Consider the following 9,087-nt stretch of genomic DNA (forward strand, 5'->3'; position numbering starts at 1 on the left):
GGAATTCCTACAGCATTTGTTAGCTGAGTCATTTGGACCCAGTGGCTTGATCGCTTTCTATAAAGTATTCCATTTCTTCCCATCTTATGTTTTCTATGCTGTTCAATAAAGACAGCAAACTCTTTGTTAGGGACATACACGCACAACCACACAGACACACAGAGCTAATACAACAGTCACAGAGACAGGCGAGCACACACAGAGACAGACACAGGGACAAAACAAACTCACAAGACAGCCTTCAGGCAGGAACAACTTCAGATTCACAAAACAGACATCTGGAGAAGAGATAGCATAGCCAGGAAACTCTCTGAGACATTTTTAATTCATTCTGCATGCAGTTAGAATTACAAAAAAAAAAAAAAAACAGGTTAACATAAGTCATTTTCCTACACAAAGGTTTTGCTTCTTGTTGTGGGTAGGATACAATTCTTATTGTGTCTACAAGATCCTACTTAGCCTGGCTCCTGCAAGTCCATCTTGTTGTCTCACTTTATCTCTCCTTCAACACTTGAGCTTTCAGCAGTAAAAAAAACTCTCAAACTTTCCTCCAAACCAAAGTGACACATGGAGAAATTGGTAAAAGTGAGTGCCACCAAGCCCAACAACCTGAGTTCTATCCCCAGAACCCACACAGTGGCAGGAAAGAACCAGCCCCCACAAGTTTCTCTCAGTCCTCTGTGTTTGTGGAGGACAATAAACAAATAAACATAAACTAAGAGAATGTAAATGCTACATGCTGTAGGGAGTGGAGAAAGCCCTGAGTGTGTGTGTATTGTTGGCGTGAGTCAACCATGTTAAGGATCAAAGCTTCACCCATAAGAAATGCTTTCCTCTGGTCTGAGAGCTAATGTTGATTGTGCACGCAGAAAATGCCCACTGTGACTCTGTCCCCTGCCTCTCTGGATATTTACCGTGGAAGATCACTCCCCTATAGAGAGAGCTCCAAACTAGATTACCTAAACCTCCCTCCATGTTCAGTTTTATGCAAAACCCTGCCTCTGTGTCCGGCTGTGTGCAAAACCACGCTTCCCTCTTCTACTGTTTGTAATAAACACGCTGAGCTCCCTGAGTGTTGTGGCTTCTCCCTCATGGAGCCCAGCCCACCTGATCTCAGCTTTACTGTGTCTGTTTGTTGCCTTCATTCCTCCATTGCCCATGTTAGGTCAATCCCTGGAGCAGTGCGGGATAGGGAAACATACGTTCTCTTTTCTTACATGGAGCATGCGTTCTGCATTTCCTGACTAGCTATGCATTTACTGACACTGTGTCTGAATCATCCCTTCCCCAGTGAAGGCCCACTGACTAATCCACATCTAGCTGTCTTTCTGCCCTGCTGGTGGACCCTGGACTCTTTCACGATGCTCTTAAGGAATTTTATGTATGCATTTTGCTACTGTAACCTGTTTTATGCCTCTGAGTACAGGAACTGTAACCATGGTGTAGCCATGTGATCCTCAGTACCTTCCCAGTGTCCTCTACAGTGGCACACATGGTCAAAGGAAGTATATATTTATTAAATGAATAAATTCCAATCTCCTTAAAAGTGTGCTTTTTTAAGCTTAATATGGTTATGTGTCTGCATATGATGAAGGTGGCAACAAATTGGTTCATGGCTACTCAGAAAATATGCCAAAGAGATGACAAAAGTGGTTTCCATGGCTACTTCATTGAACATCCCCCTGCAGGGAAGAAAGAGAGATATCTCAGACTCTGCCATCACTTTCTTCTCTACGCATGGTTTCCATATTAGAAAAAGTCATTTATCCTGTGGTCTTTATGGGCATTGGTCCGTGGGTGCCATCTCTCTTCCACTCTCACTGGTGTCTGAGTATTTACTACAGAAAGATTCCTGAAACATGAGGTCTGTTTTGCTTTATCTCATCCCAAATACTTCTCCTCATTCCTCTTTGAAATATCTCTGCTTGTGTACATCCTGCTTCACAGTCATCATCCTTGGCAGTCACTATGCCTTCCTCCCCGTCACTGATGACTATCTTTCAGAACCCATTGCATTTATACACTTGTGTGCTGACATGGAAGATTGGCATGGTGTTTGGACACGCTTATTTGATAAAGTATCTCTATGCTCAACTGACCATTAGAACAAAAGAGGCCCCACTGAGGTTGTGTTTCCTGACTAAGAAGTATTCAACCGTGGGCACGTATGTAAGCTTGTATTGTCAGTATCAGTCGATGGCATTTAAGTCTTTTTAAATGTGTCACTGTGGCAAGCAATAACTCAGAGGATCTCCTCCATATGATGTTGCAAACATCATCTAGCAAAACATACATGAATTTGTATGGGCAAACATAGGCCAGGCGTTGATGTCCTAAACTGAGTAACACTTTCATGTTTAAAACTTTGCTGAATGAAAATGAACGTGTGCCTTGAAAATGGGACAAAGCACAGATTCACCATCTCGTGTTCTCAGAGGAGCGAGTCTCAAAAGAGTGCAGCAATGCCTTTTACAACCTCTACAGCCAGGACAATAGGAGCACAGAGAACTGTCGCAAAGGCGTTCAGGGTTTGCTCCAAAAACGAGGTGTTCTCTTTCTTTATAGTCTCAATCTTACTTTTCAAATTATTTATTTCTGCGTTCATTTCCTCAGATTTCTTCTTATATCCTTCAGCAAGCAATGCCTTTTGGGCCTAAAAAAAGTCAAAGTAGAGACAGAAACAAATATTTTTAAATTCCAAAGGTATACTTTGTTTAAGATCTTTGTCAAACTGTCTTTAGGTTACTCTTAGAAATGATTTCTCAGTTACCAAAATAATTTAGCACAAACAACATCATCAGAGTTGGACCCATGTGTTGGAGGTAGCATGGTTTGAATGACCAATACTGGGCCACCATTATGGTTTTGCTACCAAGCTCACATAGGCAGTTCTCAGTCAACTGGTTTAGCAAGACAGACTTGATGGCAGCTTACCAGCTGATTAAGGAATACATCCTCTAACTTGCAGATGGACAATAAGAGAATCATTCGAATTCCCTGTGCCAACTCAAGGAGGCTACCTACCCTAGAGACAGCAGCAGCCAAGTTCAGAAGCTATCATTTGCTACACTCTTCCTTGGAGATTTTGGACACTTTATGTCAACATAAAACATCCTGAGCGTCTGTGGTCCAGACAACCTAGGCCTCAAGGCAAGTCGACTGCCTCTCTTATTACCTGCACCTGCTTAAAGTATGTTAGTGAATCCTCATGTGGTCATATAATCTCTAACTCAAAAGCCCAAATGCTATCAACATTCTGCAGTGTCCAGCAGCATCCATAAATACCTACATTTCCTAGAATCTAAATATAGAACAAAAATCAAAGACATGGAAAGAGAGAGCAGAGTCTTTCTATGAATCCCATCAATAACTCATAGCAATGACATTTTCTCCCATCTTCCCTCCTGCCTGAGGATCCAAGAGCACAGGCACCAGGGGGATGGGGAGTCACACCTGCAGCTGCTTCTCCAGCATCTTCTTCTGGTCTTTGATGAGCTGCTCTCTCTCCTGCACCAGCTTCGTTCTCAGTTGTTCGAGGTTTTCCTTGTGACCTCTTTCTTGAGCCTCCATCAGTTGCTGCTGTTCCTCCTGCTTCTGTCTAAGCAGGTCTTGTTCCTTCTCTGCTGCCTCCCTCTGGGCCCGCTCCTCTGTCCCAGGAACATTCAGGGAGGGAAGAAAGTGGTGGGTCAGGTAAAATGTCTACATTCCAGAACCCAGAGAGCAATTCAGACCTGAAAGGAAACCACAGACTCCACACTGGTCCCACACAATGGACAGAGTGTTTCTGGAGGGGATGAAGGAGACCCTGCCCACCTGGCTGAAACACAGACTGACTTCCTGTTGCTCTAGGAGTGAGCATCCACAGAAGGGTAGAGAGCTGCTAACAAGGGGATGGGCTAACTACGACTTTTATCAGGAAACCATGTGGAAGCCTAACCCCTCCTGAAAGCCAAGAGACATGCTCCTATACCTGCAATGGCCTTGTCGCCAGCAGTGAGGGCTGTATCTGCCTGCAGGATGGAACTCTCGATGGTGGCCTGTGACTGCAGAAATCTCTGGAAGACTTCACTTGCCTGCAAGACCAAGAAGGAACAAAGACCTTGGTAGAACCTGGGAGAGAACTTGTGTGAGTTAACACAGTCTCCACTGTGCCTCACTGACAAAATGCAATGGTGGCACTAGGTACTTCCTGCTCCATGGCTTTCCCAATCATACCTTCTAGGGCCACCTGCTACCTCCTGCTCCCAGATCCGGCTGGTTCACATCACATGCACATGTGCTCACTGGAACCTATGATGCTTTCAAATATGGTATCCCCATGTTAGATGCTACATAATTGTGTGGGCTTCACTTCCTTCTGCTCTTGCTGGCTGTATTCATGGTCAAGTCCCTCCACCTGCCTGGGTTTCATGGTACAGATGTGTAAACTCTCACAGTAGTAGGGGGCATCACTCAAAGCATTGTAGATAACTAAAGAAAGGACTGAAAAGGACTCACCATGGTGTCATGGCGACAACAACTGAGTAATATGTTAGCTGTTGGAGGGAGACCCGTTGTTAGTTCCTGGCCACCCAGAGCCAAAATAATCATACAGAATCCATATTATTTAAAACACTGCTTGTTACCAACATGGCCAACTAAAATACACTTAAAACCTGAGAGAGCTTGAAAAGAAATTCTAGACATGAAAAAAAAAAAACCAAAGTTTAGCCACATTTTTTTTCAGCTGGTAACTTGCCACAGCTCCTTTAAGAGAGGTTTTCCTGATTCAGCAGTAGCAAAAGAAAAAAAAAGCCATACTATTTTGAAATGCCAGCTTTCTGGGTTGTGCTGCCACCCCTGGCTCTTTCAGGAGACTGAGCAGTTGAATGGGGTTTGTGAGCAACATGCTATGGCTTGCTTGGAGGCAGCATGGACTGGCTGTGTGCCTACAGAAGGGGCATTGTGCATGGTTCTCAGAGGAGGCTGTGGTGAGCAGTTCCACCATACTGGGCAGTGTGCAACAAGCAGGAAGTACCGTATATATCTTAACAATGGCGCAGCTTAGATTCTTAAGAAGTGCTTAGCATTTTAAGAAGCACTTCTTATCAGAAAATAATTACAGATATGCAATAAAGACAAATCCAGATGTTTTTAAAAAAAAGACCTCTAAATGAGTCACAGTGTTGGATAAATGTACGTAGGCTTGGGAGAGAGAAGAAAAAGAGTACAGAGAGTTAGAAAAAAGAAATAGATTAAAAAGAGTAAAACAAAAATAAACCATGTAAAGATGGAAAATTCACAGAGTATGGATTATGTATATTATTGTGTTTTCTTTCAATTTTTTGACTGTGAAGGAGCTAAATAACCAACATATATACTTTAAAGGTATCTTGACTTCAGAATTTGAGTCTAAGGTTATGTTGCTTTGGAAAAGAGGTTTTTCCTTTGTTTCCACAGAGGATGAGAACCTATGGAATTATTCCAGACTAATGTGGTTTGATGGACCAAGACCTCTTGAAAGTTTGCCTTGAACACCCCTCAAAAAAGTACTTCACCCAATAGACAGCAGGTAGAAGTCTGGAGAGAACTACTTCCATATTCCCAAATATTGTTTATCAATGTTTATTTATATTTAAAGGGGAATATGCTATAGAGATGGATACTTTGCATTGGCAGGTATCTTGGTTTATTAATACAAATTTAAGGTTAATTTTGTTATGATATATATATATATATTCCTGCTCTTAATTAAGGTATTGTGATTATGCAGTTCATTTAAAGATGTTATGTATAATTAAGAAATATAAGTTAACAGGGAATCATCTATAATAGTCAAGCTTGCAGTCGTGTTAGTTAGGTTTTCTAGATATATAGAGATATATTTCAGTTAGATAGGTATTCTTCAAATCTTTCAGAGACCTTCAGAATATGGCATTTAAAGTGTTTTTAAGAATTTAGGACTTTTCATGACAATGAGACACATCTGCTCCTGGCAGTACCAATCTACTTCAAGAGGAAGATGGTCATTAAAGAGGTTCCAAATGGAGTTTGTTTAGTCATTTGGGCAAGAAACTGCTCTTGCCTGAACTGCTTGACTAGACTTATAGGACCCACAGAAAAATGANCTGTTAACGGTGAGATAGTCCTTCATGGTTCCTGCTTCATGAAAGAGTCTGCCAGACATTCTGCAGGACACAGAAGAAAGGGACTGATAAACTGTCAATATGGGTGGAACTGTCTTTGAAATCTCCTGCTTCCTGAGAAAAAGTCAGCTGGATACTATGGGCACGTAGGCTGAAGATGGATGCTTCCATGGTACAAAAAAACTTTGGGTGACTTTCCAGGCAGCAAGATGTCTCTGTCAATTCTAGAGTTTTGGAAGTTGCTTACAATACACTTCCTGTTTACTTAGGTAATATTATATCCTTCTGGAGTCTTTGATGGAGTTGAAGAATAGATAGTTATAGTTTTCCTTAGATATGATAAAAGATAAACTAGATATAAATATTATAACTGTAATTCTTGCTTGATGCCTGTTTTCTGATATGTAATTTTACTATATTAAAGTTAAAACCTTCTTTTTTATTTGAACAGAAAAGGGGAGGTGATGTAGGATTCCCCTCTATATGCTGTGATTACCATTAATGAATAAAAGAACTGCTTTGGGTCTATGGTAGAGATACAGAGGAACAGAGCGAGGCAGGGAATACTAAACGGAATGACGGGAGAAAGAAGAGTTAGAGAGAAGTCATGTAGCCCCACAGACTGGACAGAACTTTAGCCAGTAAGCCACAACCATGTGGTGATACACAGATTAATAGAAGTGGGTTAAATTAATATGTAAGAGTTAGCCAATAAAAAGCTAGAGCTAATGGGCCAAGCAGTGATTTAATTAATACAGTTTCTGTGTGATCATTTCGGGGCTAAGTTGCCAGGAACCAACAAGTGGCCTCCTTACTACAGTTAGCTATATTCTTACATTTATTACTACCCCATTGGGGTGGTTTGAAAGAAAATGGTCCCCAAAGGGAGTGTCACTATTAAGAGTTGTGACCTTGTTGAAGTGGGTGTGCTCTTTTTGGAGGAAGTGTGTCACTGTGGAGGTGGGCTTTGATGTCTCATATATGTTCAATATGCCACCCAGTATTCAGTTCCCTTCCAGAGACATAGAACTCTCAATTCCATGTCTGCCCACATCCTGCCATACTCCCAGCTGCCATGCTTCCTGCCATGATGAAAATAGAATGAACCTCTGAAACTCTAAGCTGCCACCAGAATTAAATGCTTTCTTTATAAGAGTTGATGTGGTCACAGTGTCTCTTCACAGCAATAGAAACCCTAACTAAGACATCCATAGGTAGACCATTCTGACAGAATCATGAAATTATCACTCAGAATGCAATAACTTATTTAGTTGATGCTCTCATGGATGTAGGCAGAGACTGCTCATTTGTATCCCAGTTGCTCAGACCCAAATAATCACACAGAAACAATATTAATTACAACACCGCTTGGCTATTAAGTCAGCCTTCTTATTAACTAATTCTTACATCTTAAATTAACCCATTTCTCTTATTTTGTATTTTACCACGAGGCTTATGGTTTACTGGTAAGGTTCTGGGGTGTCTGTCTCTTTTGACAGCTTCATGGCCTCTCCCTGACTCCACCTTCTTTTCTCCTCTATCTCTGCTTGGAATTCCTGCCTTGCTCTAGTCTGCCCTCTCATAGGCCCAAGCAGCTTCTTTATTCATTAACCAATAAAAGCAACACATATACAGAAGGACTTCCTATACCACATGGATCCATCTTGAGAACTAAGTTTATGCACCTTGTAAATTTCCAGCACTTGGCATCCAAACACCAGGGTGTGGGTTAATTTGCTATTCTATCTCTCCTATTTCCTATTTCTCTGAGCTCCCATGCTCCCTGCTCCTCACCTTCACCCCTTTCCTGGGCACCTGCCAATAATCTTGCTCAATCTTCTCCCTCATTTCCATGTAGAGCCTGTGTCCTCCAGCAATGGAGAATGTCCCCGCTGAAATAATCTCTGTCAGTGCTTTTGCAAGACAATTCAGTTTTTCCTGGCAGTATTTCTCTGATGCCTCTTCATTCTTCAGCAGGAAATCTGCCCTCTTGATCACTATTGATTCCTGCAAGGGAAATAAACAGAGTCAAAATGAGATGGAAGGAATAAAGAAGACATAGTTCTAAAGACTCGTGAAAAGGATGGTCATTCTCATGAGAAAGCATTCCAGTTTAGTAAGACTCAGAATCAGTAGATGATCTCAGTGTGACTTAATTCAGAACCTTAAACCTGTACAAAGCAATGGGTAACTGGACTGTCCTCGTCACTAAGACTTTCAGTGAAAGGACGGCAACATCCATCAATCTCTTGATTCCTTGCTGCCTTTACATCCTGTGGGTCTATAATAATGGTGATGACATAACAAGGGATACTAGGAGATACCAGCAATGTAATTCTGGTATAAGAAACTTTGATTCCTACAAATGAAATGATTTATACAGAAAATTTGTACAGAAAACAGGTTCAGAGATGAGCTGTGGCTGTTTCGACAGGATTGCAATCCACAGAGATGTTGACAGAATCCACCCAAAGCGCAAGTCTATCCTGGTTTTCCAACAATTAGAAGGATTTCTGGATTAAAGGTACCTGAGGTTTGGGAAGGATTTATGGACTTTTGCAACTACATTCAGTATGAAAATACAGAGTGCTCATCTTTGAATAAGATAAGCACCCGTGGTCAACGAAGGCACAGCAACACTACAGCCTTGAACGGACACAGGTGTGACAGTTAATGACACTTACCAACAGCTTCTTCTGGAATTGCTGGTTTTCGTCCTTGAAGGAGTGCTCCATGAAGACAGCAATGGCTTCCTTCTCACAGGCTGTGTGCACACCCAGCAGCTCCTGGAGCGTGTCTGTGGGGAGCCTCAGTCGCTGGCCCATCTGCTCACTGTAGTGCTCAGCTGCCTTCTGCACAGCTGCTGAGTTCTCACGCTGGGCCAGAGTTGTCACCGCATCGTCCAGACAGGGCACAGCTCCACTGTTGATGGCATCCACGTAGGTCGTCACCAGAGTCCCCA

General features: G+C 42.1%; 1 pseudogene; it reads right to left on the minus strand.

The window, feature by feature from the left end:
- Positions 1–255: 255 nt before the first annotated feature.
- The window catches only part of LOC126509730 (guanylate-binding protein 6-like), a 17,861-nt pseudogene continuing 9,029 nt past the window's right edge, over positions 256–9,087 (minus strand).

Source organism: Alexandromys fortis, unplaced genomic scaffold (genome assembly GCF_014885135.2).
Source record: "Alexandromys fortis isolate MF-2015 unplaced genomic scaffold, M_Fortis_MF-2015_v1.1 scaffold_87, whole genome shotgun sequence".
Taxonomy (NCBI): domain Eukaryota; kingdom Metazoa; phylum Chordata; class Mammalia; order Rodentia; family Cricetidae; genus Alexandromys; species Alexandromys fortis.